The 22,615-nt window shown below is 45.7% G+C and overlaps 1 protein-coding gene across 5 annotated transcripts in view; it reads left to right on the top strand.

The window, feature by feature from the left end:
- The window catches only part of KDM6B (lysine demethylase 6B), a 236,655-nt gene that overhangs the window by 51,631 nt on the left and 162,409 nt on the right, over positions 1-22,615 (top strand). The gene's annotated exons all lie outside the window — the stretch shown is intronic.

Raw genomic sequence — 22,615 nt, 5'->3', positions numbered from 1 at the left:
GACCTAGTCTGTGAACAACAGGGGAAAGAGGAGTCCAACACAGCAAGGATAAGAATCATGGAAGATTTGTACAAACCTCTGCGTATCATTTCCAAAAAGTGCGCTGAGGGAGTCAGCATGATGTGAGAGACAGGCAGGAAGGAGAGGATGGCTGTGTTTGTGAGTTAGGGGGGGGGGGGCATCTTGAATTCAGATTCCTGCCTCTCCCCCATTACCCCTGGGATTCTCTAATGCAGGGGCTGGATTTTGCTATCATGCAGCCATTAAATATTCAACAGACAGGGCCAGAGCTGCAGCCAGAGGGGAAGTGCTTGTAAGAAAGAGAGAGACAGGCAGAAAGCAAAGGGAGAGTGGGTGAGAGAAAAAGGGAGACAGGGCGCCAGGAGTGTGTGTAAGGGTGGTTGGGGAGAGAGAAAGAGATGCAAGGGAGCCAGGAGAGCGTCTGTGCATGTGGGAGAGAGAGTTGCAAAGGAGCTTGGAGAGTGTCTGTGTGTGTGAGAGAGAGAGAGTTGCAAAGGAGCCAGGAGAGTGTATAGAGAGGTTGGTGGATGGGGGGGAGGGGGGAGACATAAGTGAAGATAGCATGTGTGTGAAAGGCCCAGGGAGTAATAAGAGTACACAGAAATATAACATACAAAATGATGTCAGATAAAGACCATATGGCCTATCCTGTCTGCCCATCCATGCTGTCTATTTCCCTTCCTCTCCCCTAGAGATCTGATGTACTTATACACAAGCTTTCTTGAATTCAGATAGTCTTTGTCTCCACCATCTCTACTGGGAGGCCATTCCAGGCATTCACCACCCTTTCCATGAAGGTTACGCCTTCATCCTATGCCCCCCCTCATTCCAGAGCTTCCTTTCCGTTGAAAGAAACTTGCCATTTAAGTGTCTAAATCATATCCCCCCCCCTCTCCTCAACCTTCATGTTTGCCAATACCTTTAGCCCTTGATTCTACCATCCTCGTACCAGTTCCAGACACTGCTACTCTGAACTATCTCTATTTCCCTTCCTAGGATGTGATGCATTTCTCTTCATGCTGTGTTGTTTGTATTGTATAAACGGTTCTGAAGAGCAATCTGAAACGCGGTATATCAAATACTATTAAACTTGAAACTTTAGTCTTTCCCCATGTGTTTTATGACAAAGACCACTGACCATTTTAGTGTCCATGCTCTAAACCGACTCCATCCTGTTTATATCTCTTTGAAGGGCTCTTCAGCTTGGAGAAGGCTCTTCAGCTTGGAGAAGAGACAGTAAGAAATGATAGCAGTCTGTAAAATGCTGATTGGAGTAGAACGGGTAGATAAGAATTGCTTGTTTACTCTTTCCAAAAATATTAGGACTAGGGGGCATGCATTGAAGCTACTAAGTAGTAAATTTAAAACAAATCAGAGAAAATATTTCTTCACTCAGTGTGCAGTTAAACTCTAGAATTCATTGCCAGAATTTGGTGAAAGCAGTTAGCTCAGCAGGGTTTAAAAAAAACAAACAAACAAAAAGATGTGGTAAATTTTCTACAAGAAACGTCCATAAGCTATTATTAAAATGGACTACTCCTCTATCTAATTCTCTATCTAAATCCACTACTTATTGAAAGGAAAACCTGTTGTACTCTTTTGGGTTCTGGACTTTTGGTCTGTCCCAGTAAGGCAGCTCTTATGTTGTTGTTCTCCAGAATTGGTGCCCCTCCCCCACCCTCCGCTGCCACGCACGCATCCTCTTCCCTTCCCCCGTACCTTTTAAATTTTTCCGGCGTGAGCAGCATGCTGCCCGCATTTGTGTTGGCTTCCTTTGACGTCGCTTTCTAGGTGCGAGTCCTGGAAGTGACATCAGAGAGAGCGCCAAAAAGGTACAGGGGGAAAGCAAGGGGCATGCATGGTAAGGAGAGGAACAGGGAGCGAGCGGGCAAATAGAGAAGGAGAGGAGGAGAGGTGCCACCATGCCCTTAGGAAGACCGTGCCTAGGGAGGACCGCACCCCCTTTACTACGCCTCTGGTAGCCACCACGACCCCTGGTTATCCAGTACAATTGAGGATTAAGTGACTTGTCCAAGGCCACAAGATGCCACTGAGATTTGAACTTGGGCCCACGCTAACTTTAGGCTATTTTTCCAGCCATAAAGAGACACTATTACCTCCTTTCTCCAGCTGGTCATTCATCTCCCTATGCACTTAAGCATCCTTCTAGGTTTTTGCTGTCACCTTTTCTACCTGTTTGGCCACCTTAAGATCATCAGATATGATCATCCCCCAAGTCCTGTTCTCTGTTTGTGCACAGAACTACTTTACCTCCCTAAACCAGTAGTCTCAAACCCTTTGCAGGGCCACATTTTGGATTTGGAGGTACTTGGAGGGCCTCAGAAAAAATAGTTAATGTCTTATTAAAGAAATGACAATTTTGCATGAGGTAAAAAAAAACCTATAGTTTATAAATCTTTCCTTTTGGCTAAGTCTTAATAATAATATTGTCATTTATAGCTAAAGAGACATATGATCAAGAAACGGTTTTAGTTTACTTTTGTGATTATGATAAACATATCGAGGGCCTCCGAATAGGACCTGGCGGGCTGCATGTGGTTCCCGGGCCACGAGTTTGAGACCACTGGCCTAAACTGTACTATTCCTCTTGCATATTTACAGTCCAAATACATGCCCTGCATTTTTTTTTTAGCATTAAATCTTAGCTGCCAAGTTCTAGACCGTTCGTCAAACTTTGCTAGATCCTTTCTCATTTTATCCCCAACATAAAACAGCACACCGACAAATCCGCGCATGACAATTGCGCCCCGACGAATGCATCCGGACAAGTGTGCGCACGACAATGCTTCTTCGTCAATTGCGCCCTGTGAAATCTGCCATAAGTGGCTATCTAGAAGGCCCTGGTCCCTTTGTAACCCTCAAAAAGATAAAATAGTATCCCATTCAGTGCGTGCATTTGTCGTTAGCGCGATTGTCAGGTCACCACATAAGACATATCGGCAGATTTCAATATCATCTGCACAGAGGTAAACCTTAAGCAGCGAGCGCGAGAATGGGACATTTCAGTGCAGCTGTTTTCAGCGCAGCTGTTTCAGTGCGGAATGTTTAATCGCAGTCGTTTCATCGCGACCCTTTAAGAGCGGGCCGTTTGATCGCACTGAGATGGCCCACCCCCGCCCAGCACACTTGAATGGGCGGCCCATGATTGCGGGAATCCCATGGGGACGCCCCCTAGGGTCGCGGGGATCCCGTGGGGACGCCTCCGAGGGTCGCAGGGTTCCTGCGGGGCTGGATGTACTAAGTCGCGCGGCTTTTCTCCTTACCTGCTCTGCTTGCAGCACAGAGCCGAACGGAAGTCTTCCCGACGTCAGCGCTGACGTCGGAGGGGAGGGAGGGCTTAAACGTTCGGCTCTGTGCTGCAGGCAGGGTAGGTAAGGAGGAGTAGCCTCGTGGCTCGAGTGGCTACCAAGTGAGAGGGGCGGTCCGCCCCGCCCCGGGTGCAGCACAGCCGGCCAGGTCCCCTTACTTTTGTGGCGCTTCCCCGACCGACCGACAACAGCCCTGGTCCGACAAACCTCCCTGCCCTTAACCGCGAATCTAAATTACCTTCTTACAGCAGCAAAAAGACAGTTTCTCTAATCTCTCACTGTACGGCAACTCCTCCAGCCCCTTAACCATTTTAGTCGCTCTTATCTGGACCCTTTCGAGTAGTACCATGTCCTTCTTGTACAGCGACCAAGGTGTAAGTGGTCGCCCCTAAAGTATGGCGCATGGCTGCTGTTTGGCGTGCAGTCCTGCTGTCAGAGTACTAGCTCTGCACCCAGATTTTTGGTGCCCAATCTATGGTGATCTATATTGAAATTAACCCTTGTGTATTATTCCAACAATCATTCCTGAGTATGAAAAAAAAAAGAGAAAAAGTTGGAAATAGAACTTGAGAGAGCCTGAGACAGGATGCAGAGGACTCTTTTTAATGATATTGGTGAGGGGGAGCCAGCGATTGAGGCTGAGGGTCTTGTGCACATTGCTTTGCTTTAATGTGGCAAGTGACAGAAGATAAAAGCCAAGTGGCCCCATCTACTTTTTCTGGTCCAGGCGGCTAAGGTTAAGTCTCTGCACTGTAGAACAGTTCTCCTTATCAAGAAAGATGTGTGCTTTTCTTGTTCTTTTGTTCATTGGTTCCCCTTTTCTTCTGAGTAAACTATTTAGAGAGCCTCACGTCACATGTCATCCCTCTAAGCTTTGTAATAGTGTAAACGGCCCCCAAACTAACAAGGCTGCTACATGAAAGCCAGATTCACAAAGCTCCGGCAACCCGGTAAAAAAATTTCAAGTTGGGAGTGAATTTTCTTTAGCAGGTGATGCTCAGCACAAAGAGTATGCAAATCATATGCATGCTATCTGTGCAGAGTTACCTGATTAAAAGGGGAGAGGAACTGTGCCTCGTGCCTGCTCAGAGCAGGCCCTGTAGTTCCGAGGCTCCCCTATCCCTCGCCCGCTGCCCAAACCTCTTCTGGCTCCACTCTCCCCCCTGCTGGCTCAGCCGATTGCAGCTCCGGTGCCGGCTCAGCCAATCATAGCTTGTTCTAACTTGTTTTTTTGTTAAGCTGGATATGCCGGTAAATTTTGCCTGTAAAAAGTTGGCCGTTCCCTTTCGAGCACTGCAAGGAGTGCTCATTTAAATACTATTGAGCTCCTTGTAATGCATTTGTATAGGGTTCTCGGTGGCTGCTATGGAAGTCGGTAAAACCCCTTGAGAACCCTTTTGTGCATCAGAGGCTAAGCTGCTGTGCAAGTAAGACAGGCTATGTGCACGGCAGACTTTTCTGCGTCAGGGCCTGAATCCCCAACCTCCTAGGTCCCCATGGTTCCACCATCCTGCTGATTGCGATGTACTTTTTTTCTTGGTTGTTGTATCTTTCTAGCCCTCGAGGTCCAAAATCCAGTCAGCTTTTCAGGAATTCCCAAACATAAGAATTGCCATACTGGAACAGACCGAAGAGAGGAGACTGAGAGGGGACATGATTGAAATGTTCAAGATAATGAAGGGAATAGACTTAGCAGATAAAGACAGGTTATTCACCCTGTCCAAGGTAGAGAGAACGAGAGGGCTCTCTCTAAAGTTCAAAGGGGATAGATTCCGTACAAACGTAAGGAAGTTCTTCTTCACCCAGAGAGTGGTAGAAAACTGGAACGCTCTTCTGGAGTCTGTTATAGGGGGAAAACACCCTCCAGGGATTCAAGACAAAGTAGATAAAAGACAGGTTGTTCAACCTCTCCAAGGTAGGGAGAACGAGAGGGCACTCTCTAAAATTGAAAGGGGATAGATTCCGTACAAACGTAAGGAAGTTCTTCTTCACCCAGAGAGTGGTAGAAAACTGGAACGCTCTTCTGGAGTCTGTTATGGGGGAAAACACCCTCCAGGGATTCAAGACAAAGTAGATAAAAGACAGGTTGTTCAACCTCTCCAAGGTAGAGAGAACGAGAGGGCACTCTCTAAAGTTCAAAGGGGATAGATTCCGTACAAACGTAAGGAAGTTCTTCTTCACCCAGAGAGTGGTGGAAAACTGGAACGCTCTTCTAGAGGTGGTTATAGGGGAAAACACCCTCCAGGGATTCAAGACACAAAGACAAGTTCCTGCTAGACCAGAATGTATGCAGGGAAGGCTGGACTCAGTTGGGGCTCAGGTCCTTGACCTAGGGGCTGCCATGGGAGCGGGCTGCTGGGCACGATGGCAATTCTTATGTTCTTAGGTCCATCAAGCCCAGTATCCTGTTTCCAACAGAGGCCAATCCAGGTCCCAAGTACCTAGCTGGATCCTAAGTAGTAAAACAGATTTTATGCTGCTTATCCTAGGAAGAAGCAGTGGGTTTCCCCAAGCCATCTCAATAATAGCCTATGGACTTCACTTTTAGAAAATTATCCAAACCTTTTTTAAACCCTGCCAAGCTAACTGATCTCACCACATTCTCCGGTAATGAATTCCAGTTTAATTACACATTGTGCGAAGAAATATTTTCTCTGCTTTGTTTTACATCTACTACTTAGTACCTTCTTTGCCTGCCCCCTAGCTTTGTACTTTTGGAAAAAGTGAAGAAACGATTCACATCTACCCTTTCCACTCCACTCATTATTTGATATACCTCTATCATATCCCCCCTGAGCCATATCTTCTCCGTGCTAAAGAGCCCTAGCCGCTTTAGCCTTCCCATCCTTTTATCATTTTTGACACGCTTCTCTGTACCTTTTCTAATTCCATTATATCTTTTTTGAGATACAGCGACCAGAACAAGAATGCACTGCCTCCATTTTATGCAGCTAGATCTCATACATATTCATTGTGGAAATCCTGAAAACCCGACTGGATTGTGGACCTCAAAAACTGACATCGAGCACCCCTGTTCTACTACCATCTCAGTTACACCCATGGTGTCCAGTGACACTAAGTAACATTTCCACTAATGTCCCTTCCCTGGTGATAATATTTGGACTGTGTGTATTTATAGGAGTCACCAAGTTGCCCAGTTCCAGGAGAGAGAGAGGTCGGTCCTGGATTTCTGACTATTCCATCCTGGTGCACACTGGGAGACCGGCAGCCCTGCTTTTAGTGGGTAGAATCAGGGACTAGTATTCCCACAGTGTTCTGAGTTGTAAGCTCAAAACCAGGACCAGCCACAGAGCTTCCCTGCTGGAGCTGAATAACTTAGCAGCTCTGTACAGTATATGATTATCTTTGGGTGACTGTGTGTGTGTGTGTGTTTGAGAGATTGTACATGTGGTACTACCCAGGGTCCTTCCAGTTTCTTCAAGCAGCCTGGGCTCCTGTTCCTATTGGCTGTTTCGGTTGTGATATCACCAGCCACGGCCGAGCTAATAGGCGTGAAAAGAAAACTCCGGACACGCCCTCCCCAAACACCCACCCTTTTCTGCCTTAGTCTCCGTGGCAACAAGGAATCACACCTAAAATGCAGAGCCTGGCAGACAGCCTGCACTCCGTTCCCTGGTGTGGAGAACCCTGTTCTTTAAGCATTCACCCGTTCTGTTTCACAGGACCTGCACCCCCCCCTATCCCAGGGTGTACGAGAACCCTGTTCCTGTGCGTATACTCTTCTCAGAGGACCAGAACCCTCTGCCCTAGTGCCTGTAGTAACTCTGTGATCTTTGCACATAGTCCTCTGCTTCACCTGTATGCACACACCTGCCGCAGGGTTAAACTCCCCTACCTTAGCATCAGCACCTGTAATACCTTTGTTACCCATGCTTACACCCGTATCACAGGACTTGTACCCCCCTGATCTAGTTCCGTGTAACTCAGGGGTAGGGAACTCCGGTCCTCGATAGCCGTATTCTAGTCGGGTTTTCCGGATTTCCCCAATCCCGTTGCCTCTTCGTCCTACAAACGCTTCTGAGAAGCTGGGAGGCCCATCCTGGGAGGCGCAAAGGGGCCGACGGAGGAGTTGCAGGTTTTTTGTTGGGTTTTTTTTTTTTGGGGGGGGGGGGGTTTACCGATAGCCACAATCACAAGTGAGGCTGGGGGGCTGTTGGACCCATTATAGGGAGGGGGGATGCTGACTGGGAGAGGTGGGAAGGGAGGTGGCTCACGGCAGAGCCTTTATTGCGGGGATAAGGCCATTCCCCACTCCATGGGGCGATGAAAAACCTTGTCCCTGTACCCGCAGCAACCAGTCAATTTTTCCCCCCTGTTCCTGCAGGTTATTCACAGCTACCCGCGGGAAACAGTTACCATGTCATTCTCTAGTTAATGGTTTGTGCATGCGTATGAGTTCTATTTGCATGCACTGCTTTCAATGCATATTCATTGGGGAAATCCTGAAAACCCGACTGCAATATGGCCCTCGAGGACCGGAGTTCCCTACCCCTGGTTGTAACTGATACCTTTTGTACACACCTACCCTGTTAATGCCCTCATCTCTCTGAGGCATACTAGGTGGTAGCAGGCCTTGACACCATGCCACCGACGAGGCTGCCCTGTTCGGGGGTCGGGGTAAAAATAGCTCTCACGCCCCCTAGGTATGTTTTTCCTGTGTTGGAGTGGGAGACGGAGAGAAAACGCTCTCTGCACCTGCAGAGCACAGCTGTCTTCAGCATATGTGGAATAGCGCCAGAGAAGCTTCTCTGTCTCTCTCCCCGCCTCTTTCCCTTTACACCAAAGACGTCTTGATTAAATGATGAGCGAGCCTCTACCTCCTGCTCTCTGCAGATCTGAGGACTTTTTTTTTCTTTTTTCCATTTTTCTATTTCCTATGTTATCTGCTTTACTCGCCTATGCTGAGATAGATCGTGATACTGCGTGCATAAGAGAGAAAAAGACAGACAAACACACACACGCAGGAGACGGGATGAACTCTTCCGGTCGTCCAATTACAAACTGAAAGGATGGATGGATGGGACGACTAGCGGGGGAAGAGCTTGGGCTACCCTTCTTGGGTGAATTTGTGAATAGTGGGCTAGCAAGAAGGGAACCAGGTCTATCTGCCTTTGCGGATGTAGCCCTTGTGGCTAGCAGACATTGCTTTTTATTTTTCAAACGTAGTGGCTTGCTGCCTGATGTTGGCAGTTTTGCTCAACGTGGCTCGTCATTATATGTGTGCTTTGTGGGGGAAGATTTCTTTAGAGAGTGCAGGGCTGTGATGCGGACACATAGGGTGTGTATATATGTTGGACTATAGGGAGGTGGGTTACAGGGCTTCCAAATTACCCAGGTCCAGAAAGGAGATTTTTAGGCCATTCCTGGGTTTCTGACCACCTCATCCTGATTCATTATGGAACCTGCAGCACTAATTTCATAAAGTAGAATCAGGGACTACAGATACCACACTGGTTTGGGATATGGATTCAAAACCAGGACATTGCCAAAAAGTATCCCCCTCCAGAAATGAGAAAATATGGCAGCTCTGGGATTACGAATGATAAAAAGATGACTTCTATGATTCAGACAATGCTGTCATACAGAAGGATCTGGGTTCAGGCAATCTAGGACACTGGACAGAAATCTGGGATGGGACAGCTTTTGTTAAGCTCAGGGACTTTTACAGCCTGAAGGTCAGGGCAGTTGCCCTAGCTGCATCCCTAGCCCAAGTTCAGTTCCCAGCATAAGTCTTCCACTTCCTGGGTCCGCCAGGATTGTTATCAATATACTAAACAGGAAAAACTCAGCCTTGCACCTAGCTTTGAATGGGCCAGCCTGGCACCTCAGAGAGGACATAGATTTGGTTTCCTCAAGTCTTTCTTTCAAGGTCAGTTTGGACTATGGAATCAGTGCTCATAGCCTTGAGGGATTATTGGGGGGTGGGGGAACAAATATAACTTCTAAGCTCCCAACTGAGGTGTTAGAGTTTCATTTTCCTCTTGCCAGACCAGTCCAGACTATTAGGGTATGCTTCCCAACCAACAGGTAGAGGCAGAGAGCACTAAACTTAAGTGACATCAGGATTGTTACAGTCCTGTAATACTTCAGTATTCTCTACCTCCAGCAGATGGTTGCAGTATGAATTAGTGCAGAAATGTGATCTGGTTCTAAGAGGCTTGGATCACAGTGCATGTCCCTGGGAAATCCAAGCCTTGCATTGAAGAATGCTGGTGTAGAAGGACTGAGCTTGAGATAGACACTAAAGAATGACATGGGTTGGTTAGAACATAAGACCATAAGCGTTGCCATACTGGGACAGACCAAAGGTCCATCAAGCCCAGTTTCCAACAGTGGCCAATCTATGTCACAAGTACCTGGCAGAAACCCAAAGAGTAGCAACATTCCAGAACTGAGATTGTGATGTCATAAAGCCTCATTCCACCAATGCCTAAGAGCCAACCTCATCGGTGATGTTACAATGGCTTCATTATCCTATACTTGGCTCACATAAGACTCAGAGACTGAATGGGCCCAGCCACTGACCCTCAAGCGTTGCATTGAAGAATGCTGGTGTAGAAGGACCAAGGTTGAGATAGATATTAAAGAATGACACAGGATGGTTTTCTGCGATTATCTGCAAGAACAGGGATGGTGACAAATTTTGTCACCATGTTATTCTCTGAGTACTAAGGAAAGGGAATGAGATTCGACATTCCACCTTTCTGAACTTACCAGTACAATCAAAGCAGTTTACATATTGTATACAGGTATCTATTTTGTGCCTGGGGCAATGGAGGGCCTGACAATTTTTGTTTGTATGATTTTTTGGGGTCGTTTATGGAAATTTTCATTTTGTTCAGGGAGCGCTCTCGTTAAGAGTGCTAGAGGGAACATTCTTTACCAGCAATGCTCCTACATGCAACTTTTCACACAAGATCAATGGTAGAGAATGACGCGGGGAAACCGGAAGTTATATCAGAAGGAGGGACTAGGCAGAGCAGAGGAGATTGAGAGGGGACATGATCGAAACATTCAAGGTACTGAAGGGTATAGACTTAGTAGGTAAGGACAGGTTGTTCACCCTCTCCAAGGTAGAGAGAACGAGAGGGCACTCTCTAAAGTTGAAAGGGGATAGATTCTGTACGAACGTAAGGAAATTCTTCTTCACCCAGAGAGTGATGGAAAACTGAAACGCTCTTCCGGAGTCTGTCATAGGGGAAAACACCCTCCAGGGATTCAAGACAAAGTTAGACAAGTTCCTGCTGAACCGGAACGTACCCAGGTAGGGCTAGTCTCAGTTAGGGCGCTGGTCTTTGACCAGAGGGCCGCCGCGTGAGCGGACTGCTGGGCACGATGGACCCCTGGTCTGACCCAGCAGCGGCAATTCTTATGTTCTTAAGGTTCAGTGAACTTCAGTGCAACGTGCGACGACGTTACCTCTTCGTCCTACAAACACTTCTGAGAAGGCACAAAGGGGCCAATGGAGGACTTGCAGGTTTTTGGGGGTGTTTTTTACTGATAGCCACAATCACAAGTGAGGCTGGAGGGCTGTTGGACCCATTATAGGGAGGGGGGGATGCTGACTGGGAGAGGTGGGAAGGGAAGTGACTCACGGCAGAGCCTTTACTGCAGGGATAAGACCATTCCCCACTCTACAGGGCGATGAAAAACCTTGTCCCTGTACCCGCAGCAACCAGTCAATTTTTTCCCCCATTCCTGCAGGTTATTCGTAGCTACCTGTGAGAAACAGTTACCATGTCATTCTCTAGTTAATGGTTTGTGCAGGTGCATACTAGTGCTGCCTGATTTCTGATTTGCATCAATTCACCGTTTCACTTCAGGTGAATCGATTTGTTGTTTTTAAAAAAAACAAAAAAAAACAACCTCCTCCCCATGCCTTCAGGTCTTCTAAAGCAGGAGCAGCAGCACTGCCTCTTGCTGGCCATCCACTGTTGCTGCCGCTCCTGCTTTAGGGGGCGAGGGTCAGTCGTGAAGTGCTTAGGCGCTCTGTGCAGTATCCTCTGGCTTCCCCCTGACCTCCCACTCTTACCTTCAGATAATATGGCAGCCTGTAGAGAGGATTGTCGGTGCTGTAGTGATCCTTGCAGGCTGCTGTCGTCCTCAGCAGCACGTTCCCTCTGCAGCAATCCTGCCCTTGACATCAGAGGAGGGGGCGGGACTGCGGCAGAGGGAACGTGCTGCAAAGGCCAATGGCAGACTGCAAGGATCGCTACAGCATCGGTGATCCTCTTTGCAGGATGCCGTATTATCTGAAGGTAAAAGCAGCAGGCCAGGGGGGAAGCCAGAGGATGCTGCAAAGAAGGGGGAACATGCAGGCCTTTGGGGGGGAGGCAGGGGGGAACATGCAGGTCTTTGGGGGGGGACAGGGCAGGCCTTCAGAGGAGGGGGGCCCTGGTGTAGAAGTACATGGAGGGAGGGAAGGAGATGTTCAAAGAGATGTGCATATACCGTACTGGGGGGGAGGGAGGGGGAGAAGAAATGGTCTAAAAACAGGAGAGGGAGAGAGATGGTGGACAATGGGATTTAGGGAGGGAAGGAACAGAAAGGGAGAGAAGTTGGACACAAGGGATGGTATAGAGGGAGGTGGGGGATAGATATACTGGATAGGAAGGTAGTTGGGAAGAGAAAGGGAGAGCTGGTGAACCCTGGGGTAGTGGGGAAGGAGGGAGAGATGCTGGATGAAAGGGTAGTTGAGAAAAGGAGAGAGGGTGGATCTGGGGATGGTGGGTTCCTTCACTGCAGCTGCGAGGATGGAGATGAAAAAAAAGGAAAGATGCTAGACCTCCTGGGGAGGGAAGGGAAATGGAAGGGGAGGACAGAGATGGAAGATGGATGGTTAGCAAGAAGAAAAAAGGAAACGACAAATGGGCAGGAGACCCTGGCAAGCGAATTATCAGAAGACAACCAGAGCCTGGGACCAATATAATTTGAATAATGACCAGACAACAAAAGGTAGAAAAAATAATTTTGTGATTACAATATGTCAGATTTGAAATGTGTATTCTGCCAGAGCTGATGTTAGACCACGAACGTGAGTTAGGATTTAACAGAGAGAGGAAAAGTCTTGTTTGGTTTTCTTTACATCACAGCGCCAGTGTGGGTAGGAGAGGGCAAAGGGGGTGGGGTGGGTGAAGAGGCTATAAAATGAACCCACCAGGATGTTTGAAAAAAAACCATCCAATTGGGCAGGAAAATTGAATCAAATAGAAATTTTTTTCCTGAATCGGGCAGCACTAGCACACACTACTGGGAAAGAGTGTGCCCTCTATGGGCAGAGTGTGCACTGTTTTGGAACGGTGTTTAGTACTGATAACATTGAGGGTGGGAAGGAAGCAAAATGTAGGGAGTTTTCATGTTGTTTCAGGAAAAGAAATACAAAATGGCACGTGAAATGTTGTTTCAACTGTATGTGTATCCCTATTGCATGCTGGACTATCAGGCAGGGGGCCCTGACAAGGAATGGGGCAAGCAGAACAATCGCCTGGGGCATCAAGGCACAGAGGGGAGTTGGCGGAGGCCATGTTGCCCTTTTTGTAAGAGAAGGGGAGAGAATGCCGAAAGCAGTCCTTGCCCAGGGCTCCATTTTGTTCAGCAGTTTCCCCAGCTGTGGGGCAGGGTTGAGGTACACTCATTCTGATTTCAAATCCATTCCGTTTAACCCATCTCGTAATTAAGTTTGGTTCTGGGTCTGAAATTCTGTCTCGAGGATTGTGCAACAAATTTGAACTCACCAGTAGCCTCTCTTTTTTTGTTTGTTTGTTTTTTGGGGAAAAAATGTATAATAGCAACATAAAATATATCTAGACGAATCGTCAAGGTCTTTTTTTTTTCTGCTATATTTCAAGTTTATTAAAAGATTTTTTAGACCGCTTAATCAAATATCTAAGTGGTTTACAATGTAGTAATACATAAAAGAAATATACATCATTATAAAAACAGATTAAAAACAGGGGGTACTGGAAGAGAATCCAAGTATTAAAAAAACAAAAACACAGACGTACGGACCTATGCAAACAATAGGGAAGTGGGGAAGAACTACAATTTTTATAGAAAAAGCCAAACATAAAAGGAAAGTACAGTAGATTAGGGTAAGATAGCAGTTTATTTTATATTTTAAATTTTCAAAATTTTAGGAATTTAAGATTTTTGAAATTTTAAAATATTGAAATATTAAAATATGCCCTTAAAAGGACAGTTATTGTCCAAAGGCGTCTTGGAACAAAAAAGTTTTTAGTTTTGCTTTGAATTGTTTTAAGTCTAGTTCACTACGCAAATAATTAGGCATCGAGTTCCAAAGAGTAGGGGCTGTGACGGCAAAATTATTAGAGCGCAATTTTTAAGGAAGGTATAGCGAAGAGATTCTGTGACGTCGAACGAAGAGGTTTTGATGTATTAGAAGGAATTAAAAGTCTGTTGATGAAATCGGGTTGGTGGTTTGATTTTGTTGTGAATCTTTTATCGATTCCCTCTTTGAAAATCATCGACACAAGAAGAAATGACATATTTTCTGTTATGGCCCCAACATTGTGGAATTCTTTACCAAACTTTATTAGAATTGAAAAAGACCTTTTAACTTTTAAGAAACTTTTAAAAACTTTTCTGTTTCAAGATGCCTTTGATACATAGCATAATTCATATTAACCCCTTACATTTTGACCAAGACTATTAAACATTCCAATCCCATTATTCCCTATTGTGTTTTTCCTTAATTGTTAATTTCAATATACAATGAATTGTAACTTTTCCCTCTTATTCATGTTTGTCTCTTTCCATTGTTTAAAATGTCAATAGTTTGTTTTAAAAATTTTATGTGTAAAAACTATATATGTAACCACCATCTGATGGTTTTTAATTTGTACATTGCTTAGAAACTTTGTATAGGCGATTCATTAAATGCTAATAAACTTGAAACTTGAATGATAGAAGTAGGATTTTATAACTAACTCTAAGTTCAACTGGTAACCAATGCGCGTTGAACAAAAGAGGTGAGACGTGATCGTATTTCTTTGCCCCGCAAATAATCTTAATAACATTATTTTGCTCAATTTGGAGCCGCCTGATTTCCTTTTTTGTAATGCCCTTATAATGGGCATTACAGTAGTCTATGCAGGAGATTACTGAAGAATGGATCAGTATGTTTAAAGAAGCTGGTTCAAGCAACTTGGCAAGAGAACGTATCATTCTAAGGCGATGAAAGCATTTCTGAACAACTGTGCTAATGTGAGGATGGTAAGAAAATTTACAATCGAAGGTGACTCCTAATAATTTTAACGATGGAACAGTTTTAATAGAGAGCGAATCGAACTTCAGGGGAGCCTGGAGTGATGTTCCTTCTTTTAATGGAAAAATCATGAATTTTGATTTGTTTATGTGAAGTGACAGTCTATTCAAGTCTAACCAAGTTTTGATTTTTTCTAATTTGTGATTAATGGAGGCAACTTTCCTTCTTGCTCAAGGGACCCTCGGCCACAAGAGGGCACCCGCTCAAACTCAGGGGCGGAAAATTTCATGGCGACACCAGAAAGTATTTCTTCACAGAGAGAGTGGTTGATCATTGGAACAAGCTTCCAGTGCAGGTGATCGAGGCAGACAGCGTGCCAGACTTTAAGAATAAATGGGATACCCATGTGGGATCCCATTTAGGGTCAAGATAAGGAAATTGGGTCATTAGGGCATAGACAGGGGGTGGGTAAGCAGAGTGGGCAGACTTGATGGGCTGTAGCCCTTTTCTGCCGTCATCTTCTATGTTTCTATATTTCTACTGGTGCGATAATACTGAGCTTGCTTGATCTGACTTTCCCCTCCCCTCCTCTCCTCTATGTAGGGATCTTCAGAGTTTATCCCAAGTATTCGTGAATTCTCTTGCTGTTTTGCTTCCAACCCCTCCCCAAAATAAAGAAATATTTCCTACTATCTCCTGCAGATTTCCCAAGTTACCCATTTCCTAGAGGGAGATTTTAAGACATTCCTGGGTATTTTTGGTAATCCCATTCAAGTGTATTATGGGAACAGCAGCACTAATTTTTGACTTGAAAGAAATTGAGGACTTTTAAAAGATTTCTTTTTTTTTTAATTTCCAAACTTTAGATTTTTCCACTTTAGGCCCTTTTTTATCACCATCTACGGCGGTACGGCGGTGTTAGCTCCAACGCTAGGAATTCCTATGAGCGTTGGATCTAATACCACCACAGCCGGCAATAAAAAAAAAAAAAAGCTTTGTAAAAGAGGGGATTTATGTAAACATTAGTGCTTTCCCAAAATAATATATTAATATTGTTGACACTAATTGCACAAACGGCCCAAAGGGATAGACTCCACTTTATACAAAATGCTGCTGCCAGGTTAATCTTCTCTGCCTCTAAATTTGAGTCAGTTATACCTTTTTTTTAATACAGTTACACTGGTTACCAGTTCAGTGCCAGATTTATTATAAACTTTGGCCCAGATTCTGGGAAACTTGCACTATAAGGATAGCTATGGCAAACTGTAACCTGTATACTGTATATTCAAAAAATCTGTCCAGAATTTTTTTTTTCCCCACAAATCGCCTATTCCAGGCTAGTGTTCGTACCACATTTTCGATCAAAATTTTGTCCAAGTCGCAAAGGCCCAGAACAAGATCATTTGGATGTGGGAGGGGCCAATCATGTGATGGACAGGCCACCTAGACATGGCAGCAGAGCAGTGGGGCACTTTATAGGGCACTCCTGTGAACTTCACTAAAAGGGTGCCAGATAAACATTTCACCAGATCTCCCTTATAGGTTATGGTGATCCCCCCAAAACACCCCTAAAACCTACTGTCTACAACCCCAGTAGCCCTTATAGCTGCAGGTGATACCTATATGGCAGTAGAGTAGGGTCTTCCTTTCTATGGTTCACTAGCCCACCCCCACCCCCCCCCAGGCTATTTAAAGACACCTATGTACAGCTTTACCAGGCTTTCCTATACCAGATGCTGATGTTCTGGAGACAAGTATGTACTTTTTTATTCTGATCTTTATGGGGGCATGAGGGGGGTCAGTGAACATTGGGGGAGTGTGTGGGGGTCTTTACTTTGTCTCTGCAGTGGTTATCTGGTCACTTTGGATACCTGTTTTTACATCATCTAACTCAGGGGTAGGGAACTCCGGTCTGCGAGAGCCGTATTCCATTCGGGTTTTCAGGATTTCCCCAATGACTATGCATGAGATCTATTTACATGCATTGCTTTCAATGCATAGTCATTGGGGAAATCCTGAAAACCCGACTGGCATACGGCTCTCGAGGACCGGAGTTCCCTACCCCTGATCTAACTCACAACATTTAAGTTTCATCCAGGATGTCTAGTAAAACATTCGATTATCTCTGCAGGACGACGAAGTCTAGGTCGGCCCCCCCATCCTGCCCTAACCACGTCTCCAAATATGCCCCTTTTAGTTCTGGGTGCACAGTGGCATGCCCAGAAAGTCTGTTTGATTATCGGCACTTCTTTTAGGTCGTCCAAGGGGGTGTCAGGTCAAAAGCGCGCCGGGACAAAGGCGCGCGCAGACAATTGAGCACAGCGCGGAGGTGTGCGCCGCAGAAAATTACAGTTTTTATGGCTATGACGGGGGGGGCGTGGGGGGGAACACTTTACTTAATAGAGATCGCGCCGCGTTGGGGGGGGTTGTAACCCCCCCACATTTTACTGAAAACTTCACTTTTTCCCTGTTTTTAGGGAAAAAGTTAAGTTTACAGTAAAATGTGGAGGGTTACAACCCCCCACAACACCGGCGCGATCTCTATTAAGTAAACCGGGGGGGGGGGCTCCCCAACAAAACCCCCCGTCGGAGCCCCTAAAAACTGTAATTTTCTTCGGCGCGCGCCTCCGTCTTGCGCTCAGTTGTCGGCGCGCGCCTTTGTCTTTCGTGGGGTTGTCTATGAACCGTCCAAGGGCCGACTTGGGCGGGTTTTTAGACGTGCTTTAAGTTTTGATTATGAGCCCCATAGGAACCAGTAGCAAACTACACAGTTTAGCCACTAGGTGTCACTGTACTTATTAACTATAGAGAAAGCTATTGCAATTCAGTCCTTAAGTTTCCCAATGAAATTTACAAGAAATGAAATAGACATCTAAATTACTAAGCCAGGCAGCAGGAGAGGGTGAGGCGGAGAGGGAGGGGAGAGCTTGCTGAGGAAAATCATGTAAACTGTGTCTCGTACAATTTTCTACCCCAGTGTGTTTATGTTTGGGGATGTGTGTTTGGGTATCTGTAGGTGTACTTGTCTTTATAAAGGGTGTGTGGCTGGAAAAGTAGACAAGGGCCGTTTGAAAGGAACAATTCCCTAACTTCTGTTTCGTTGTATAGAAGTTTTTGGGCTGCTGAAGATGGAACGGCTTCATCTACAAAAATGCATCCTGGGCTATTTTTGAGTCCGGGGTGGGAGGTCCTTGAAACCCTGGCTCGATCAGGCGTATCTTCCAGTTTGATAATGTGTAGCTTTTTTTTTTCCCTTCTAGATTTTCCCCACTGCCAAATTTTGTCTTCTATTTTTTTAGAGAGGTATTTTGTCCCAAGACAGACAGACACATGGACATTCTTGATCCATGATAACCCAGCATCCACTAAGTTGGAAAGAATAAAAACAAATACATAAGAACATAAGACTAGCCTTACTGGGTCAGACCAATCAAGCCCAGTAGCCCGTTCTCACGGTGGCCAATCCAGGTCACTAGTACCTGGCTAAAACCCAAGGTATAGCAATATTCCATGTTACCGATACAGGACAAGCAGTGGCTTCCCCCATGTCTTTCTCAATAACAGACTATGGACTTTTCCTCCAGGAACTTGCCAAACCTTTCTTAAAACCAGCTACGCTATCTGCTCTTACCACATCCTCCGGCAACGCGTTCCAGAGCTTAACTATCCTCTGAGTGAAAAAAAATTTCCTCCTGTTGGTTTTAAAAGTATTTCCCTGTAACTTCATCGAGTGTCCCCTAGTCTTTGTCATTTTTGACGGAGTGAAAAAAGAATAAATCTGTTGGTGTGCAAAAAGGACAAGCTTTAAAAATGTTTTCTTTATAAACTGTTTGTGATTTATATATTTTGGACAACTTTTGGGTTTTGTTTATTAGAGTACAGAATTGTTTACAGAATTGTGTTCTACAGTCCACCCTGGTAGAAAATGAAATCAGTAGATTAGGATTGAGGTGCATTGGCAGAGCTTTATGTGTTGTGGGAGGGGTTTAATACCTGAATGGCAGGGGGGTACTACAGGACAGGAATGAGGTGCACGAGTGGAGCTGTGTGGTTTTTTTTTTTGGGGGGGGGGTTAGTACTAGAATAGCAAAGGGCAGGAGTGAGGTGCCCTGGCAGAGTTGTGAGTGTAGGGAATAGAAGGGAATACTGCAGGGCAGGAATGAGATGCTTTGGCAGAGCTGTGTGTGTTGATGGAGGGATTCAGTACTGGAATAGCAGGGGGTACTGTAAGGCAGGAATGAGGTGCACTATCAGAACTGTGTGTGTTGATGGAAGGATTCAGTACTGGAATAGCAGGGGGTACTGCAAGGCAGGAATGAGGTGCACTAGCAGAGCTGTGTATGTTGATGGAGGGATTCAGTACTAGAATATCAGGAGGTATTGCAAGGCAGGAATGAGGTGCACTAGCAGAGCTGTGTGTTTTGGAAGGGTTAGTACTGGAATAGCAGGGGGTACCGAAGGGCAGGAGTGAGGTGCACTGACAGAGCTGTGTGTGTTGTGGGAGGGGTTCAGTACCGGAATGGCAGGGGGTACTACAGGACAGGAATGAGGTGCACGAGTGGAGCTGTGTGGTTTGGGGGGGGGGTTAGTACTATAATAGCAATGGGCAGGAGTGAGGTGCCCTGGCAGAGTTGTGAATGTAGGGAGGTCACTACTGGAATAGAAGGGAATACTGCAGGGCAGGAATGAGGTGCATTGGCTGAGCTGTGTGTTTGTGTGGGGGTGTCGGTGCAGGAATAGCAGAGGGTACTGTAGGGCAACAGTGAGATATATTGGCAGAGTTGTGTGTGTGGGGGGGGGGTTCTGTACTGGAATAGCAGGGAGTTCCACAGGACAGGGGAGTGAGGTGTATTTTTGTGACATTTCAGTATTGAGTAGCAGGGGATATTATCGGGCAGGATTGAGCTGTATTGTCTGGGCTGTTTGTACAGGGATTTTAGTACTCAACGAGCAAGAAGTATTGCAGGGCAGGAGTGAATGGCAGAGCTGTTGATGTGTGAATCTTAGAACTGGAATGGCAGAGCAGGAATAAAGTGCTTTGGCTGTTTGTGTATGCTGGGAAACATCCTTTTCTTCTTAGCTGACTATGTGAGCCTGGTTTCCTCTTCTCTTCTCTTTTAAAATCCTGCTCCCGCCCCTTTGATGTTAAGTAGTGACTCACCCTGCTCCGGTCCCTGACGTCTTTGGGGTGAAGTGAGGCCAAGGCCGTTGTGCTGAGGAGTTATTCTTTATGTGTTTTGATCAAATCATTTCACAGCTTGGGACCTCAGCAGCTGGCAGCAAAGGATATTTCGGTGTAATTCATGCCCTAACAGACTTTTCACTTTTCTACCGCTTCCTTTTCACCCCAGCGACCTGCAAAATTACCACTGCAAAGTCCTCCCTGTCTTAGAGGGAGTCAGGCCTGTGATAAACATTTCTACCGCTCTTTTCTGTGTGGAAGACGGTCCTTGATGAGTATAAACATAGTAACATAGTAACATAGTAGATGACGGCAGATAAAGACCCGAATGGTCCATCCAGTCTGCCCAGTTGAAATAACTTTTGAGCATGGTATCAAGAGTGGCCTATAGCAATGAATGTGTGGTATAATGGGAAAAGGGCTGTTTTTCAGCCTGTGAGGGAGGTGCATTATGTATATTTACCTAATTCCTTTTCCCATTAGCAGCTCAAGGTGAGTAACATACAGGTGTACTAGGTACTTCCCCATCGCCTGAGGGATTACAGCCTAAGGAGTTGATATTCAAAGCAATTTAACAGGCCAGAAATGATTCCTGACCAGTTAAATCACTTGTTTCAAACTATCTGTTAATATTCAGCAGCACTTAACCGGTTAATGCCGCTGAAAATCACCACAGACCGCCAAATTCCAAGCGAGCTATTTTGTGGGCGGTCCAGTTGGCACTTATGTGGAGAGTTGGGCATGATATAAGAGTAATAGATTATTTTTCACTGCAACTCACCTAGGGCAGGATTCTCTAATTTTGCTGGCAAAATCCAACGAGCCGTATCGCGGCCGTAAAGGTAACGATTTCAAAAAGAGTAATTCTCGAAGAACCATGCATGCAAATGTGATTCGCGGAGGTTCACAGAGGGTCACCAAATTTACATGAAACACAGAAACATAATGGCAGATAAAGGCCAAATGGCCCATCCAGTCTGCCCATCCTCAGTAACCATTATCTGTTCCTCTCTCTAAGAGATCCCACGTGCCTATCCCATGCCTTCTTGAATTCAGAGTGTGGAATAATTTGTAAGTTTCATGGCTTCACACCATTCTCCTCTTGGTTGAGCCGAGAACTTTTCAGTGGCCCCCCTCATATTGTGATGTCATAATGCCCCATTCCACCAATGCCTAAGAGCCAACTTCGTCGGTGATGTGATAATGGCTTGGTTTCCCTATACTTAGAAACAGGATCGTGAAGGCAGATAAAGGCCAAATGGCCCATCCAATCTGATCTTCCGTGGTAACCATTATCTCTTCCTCTCTCTAGAGATTCCACGTGCCTATCCCAGGCTTTCATGAGATGAATTGCAGGTGATAGCGATCAGCACATGCGCAGAATAGTCCACGGAAAGAGGCGTAAATGTGCGTATGTGCCGGGAAAAAGCTATCATGGGTGTGCCTTAGTGGAGTACAATGTATACACGTCATAGGCGGGCATCACATGCAGTGTCAGTCATAGGCATGCAAGTTCTATTGGATGGAGGGGAAGGGAGGGGAGGTGCAAGCGTCGACTTGCAACATGCACGCATAAGACACGCCCTTAGTACACGCGCTTGAGATGCATGCTTTTGTGTGCCGCCGGTTAGAGAGGCAGAGACCCCCCGCAAATTCAGGCCTGGGCAGCTGTAAAAGGCAGACATGTAACGAAGCACTCTTACGCTTCATGGGGGATCCGATCTGGGAAGGGAGGAAGAGAATTGGCTTGGGGGTAATAATGATGATGAGGTAAGGAAAGGGGGAGAGGAATAAGATGGAGAAAAAGGAAAAAGCAATGAAGTAGGAAGATCAATTAAAGGGCTGCTGCTGGATAAGGTGAGCAGTGATGGGGTGGTGGAGGACACAGGGGAGGTAAAAGGAAGGGAGAAAGGGTGGTGGTGGACAGTCAAGGAAAATAAAAGAAAGACAGAAATACAGAAAGCAGCTAAGGAGAGAGAAAAAGAAATAAAACCACACACACATACACATATATTCTAGCACCCATTAATGTAACGGGCTATAAGACTAGTACTACTATAATATATGTGAATAGTGGGGTTTTAAAAAATTTTTTATCATGAGCGACAGCCAGAAACACACACCTGAAATGCGCCTTTCAGAGTACCAGCACTTCCAGACCAGCCGGTAATTTTTGGTCATCAAAAACTCAAGCATTTTTCTCTGTCTGTCCTGGTGGGTTCACAATCTAGCTAATGTGCCTGGGGCAGTGGTGAGATTTAAGTGACTTGCCCAGGGTCACAGGGAACAGTGTGGGTTTGAACCCTCAACCTCAGAGGGCTGAGGCTGTAGCTTTAACTACTGTGCCACACTCTCCGTGCCATTAAAAAACAATTAAAATTTAAATAAAAACATTAATTAACCCCCCTTCCTTTACAAAGCCGCACTAGCGTTTTTAGTGCCTGCCGCCACGGTAACAGCTCCGATGCTTATAGGAATTTTATGAGCGTCAGTGCTGATACCGCGACGGCCGTCCCTGAAAACGCAAGCGCGGTTTTGTAAAGGAGGGGGTAAAGTGTGTGTGGAATTCCGTGTTTTGCTTTTTGGCGCCTAACGATGCCTACCTAAAACGTAGGTGTGGTTAGGGGGGGAAGAATGGGCTTAGCTGAACTGAAGCGTCATTAGGCATCTGTGGTAAGGAATTTTTTATTTATTTTTTTTCAATTCTTTATTCATTTTTTCATCTTACGTCAAGTGTACAATAATACATCAATTAAATCATACACATCACTTGAATTTATTTTCTAGTATCATCTTCAATATATAAATTAAATCCCTTTACCACCCACCCTTTCCACA

Source organism: Geotrypetes seraphini, chromosome 16, assembly GCF_902459505.1.
Source record: "Geotrypetes seraphini chromosome 16, aGeoSer1.1, whole genome shotgun sequence".
In the NCBI taxonomy this organism is placed as follows: domain Eukaryota; kingdom Metazoa; phylum Chordata; class Amphibia; order Gymnophiona; family Dermophiidae; genus Geotrypetes; species Geotrypetes seraphini.
Note: the sequence above shows the minus strand (reverse complement) of the source record. Positions and strands in the feature narration are given on the sequence as shown.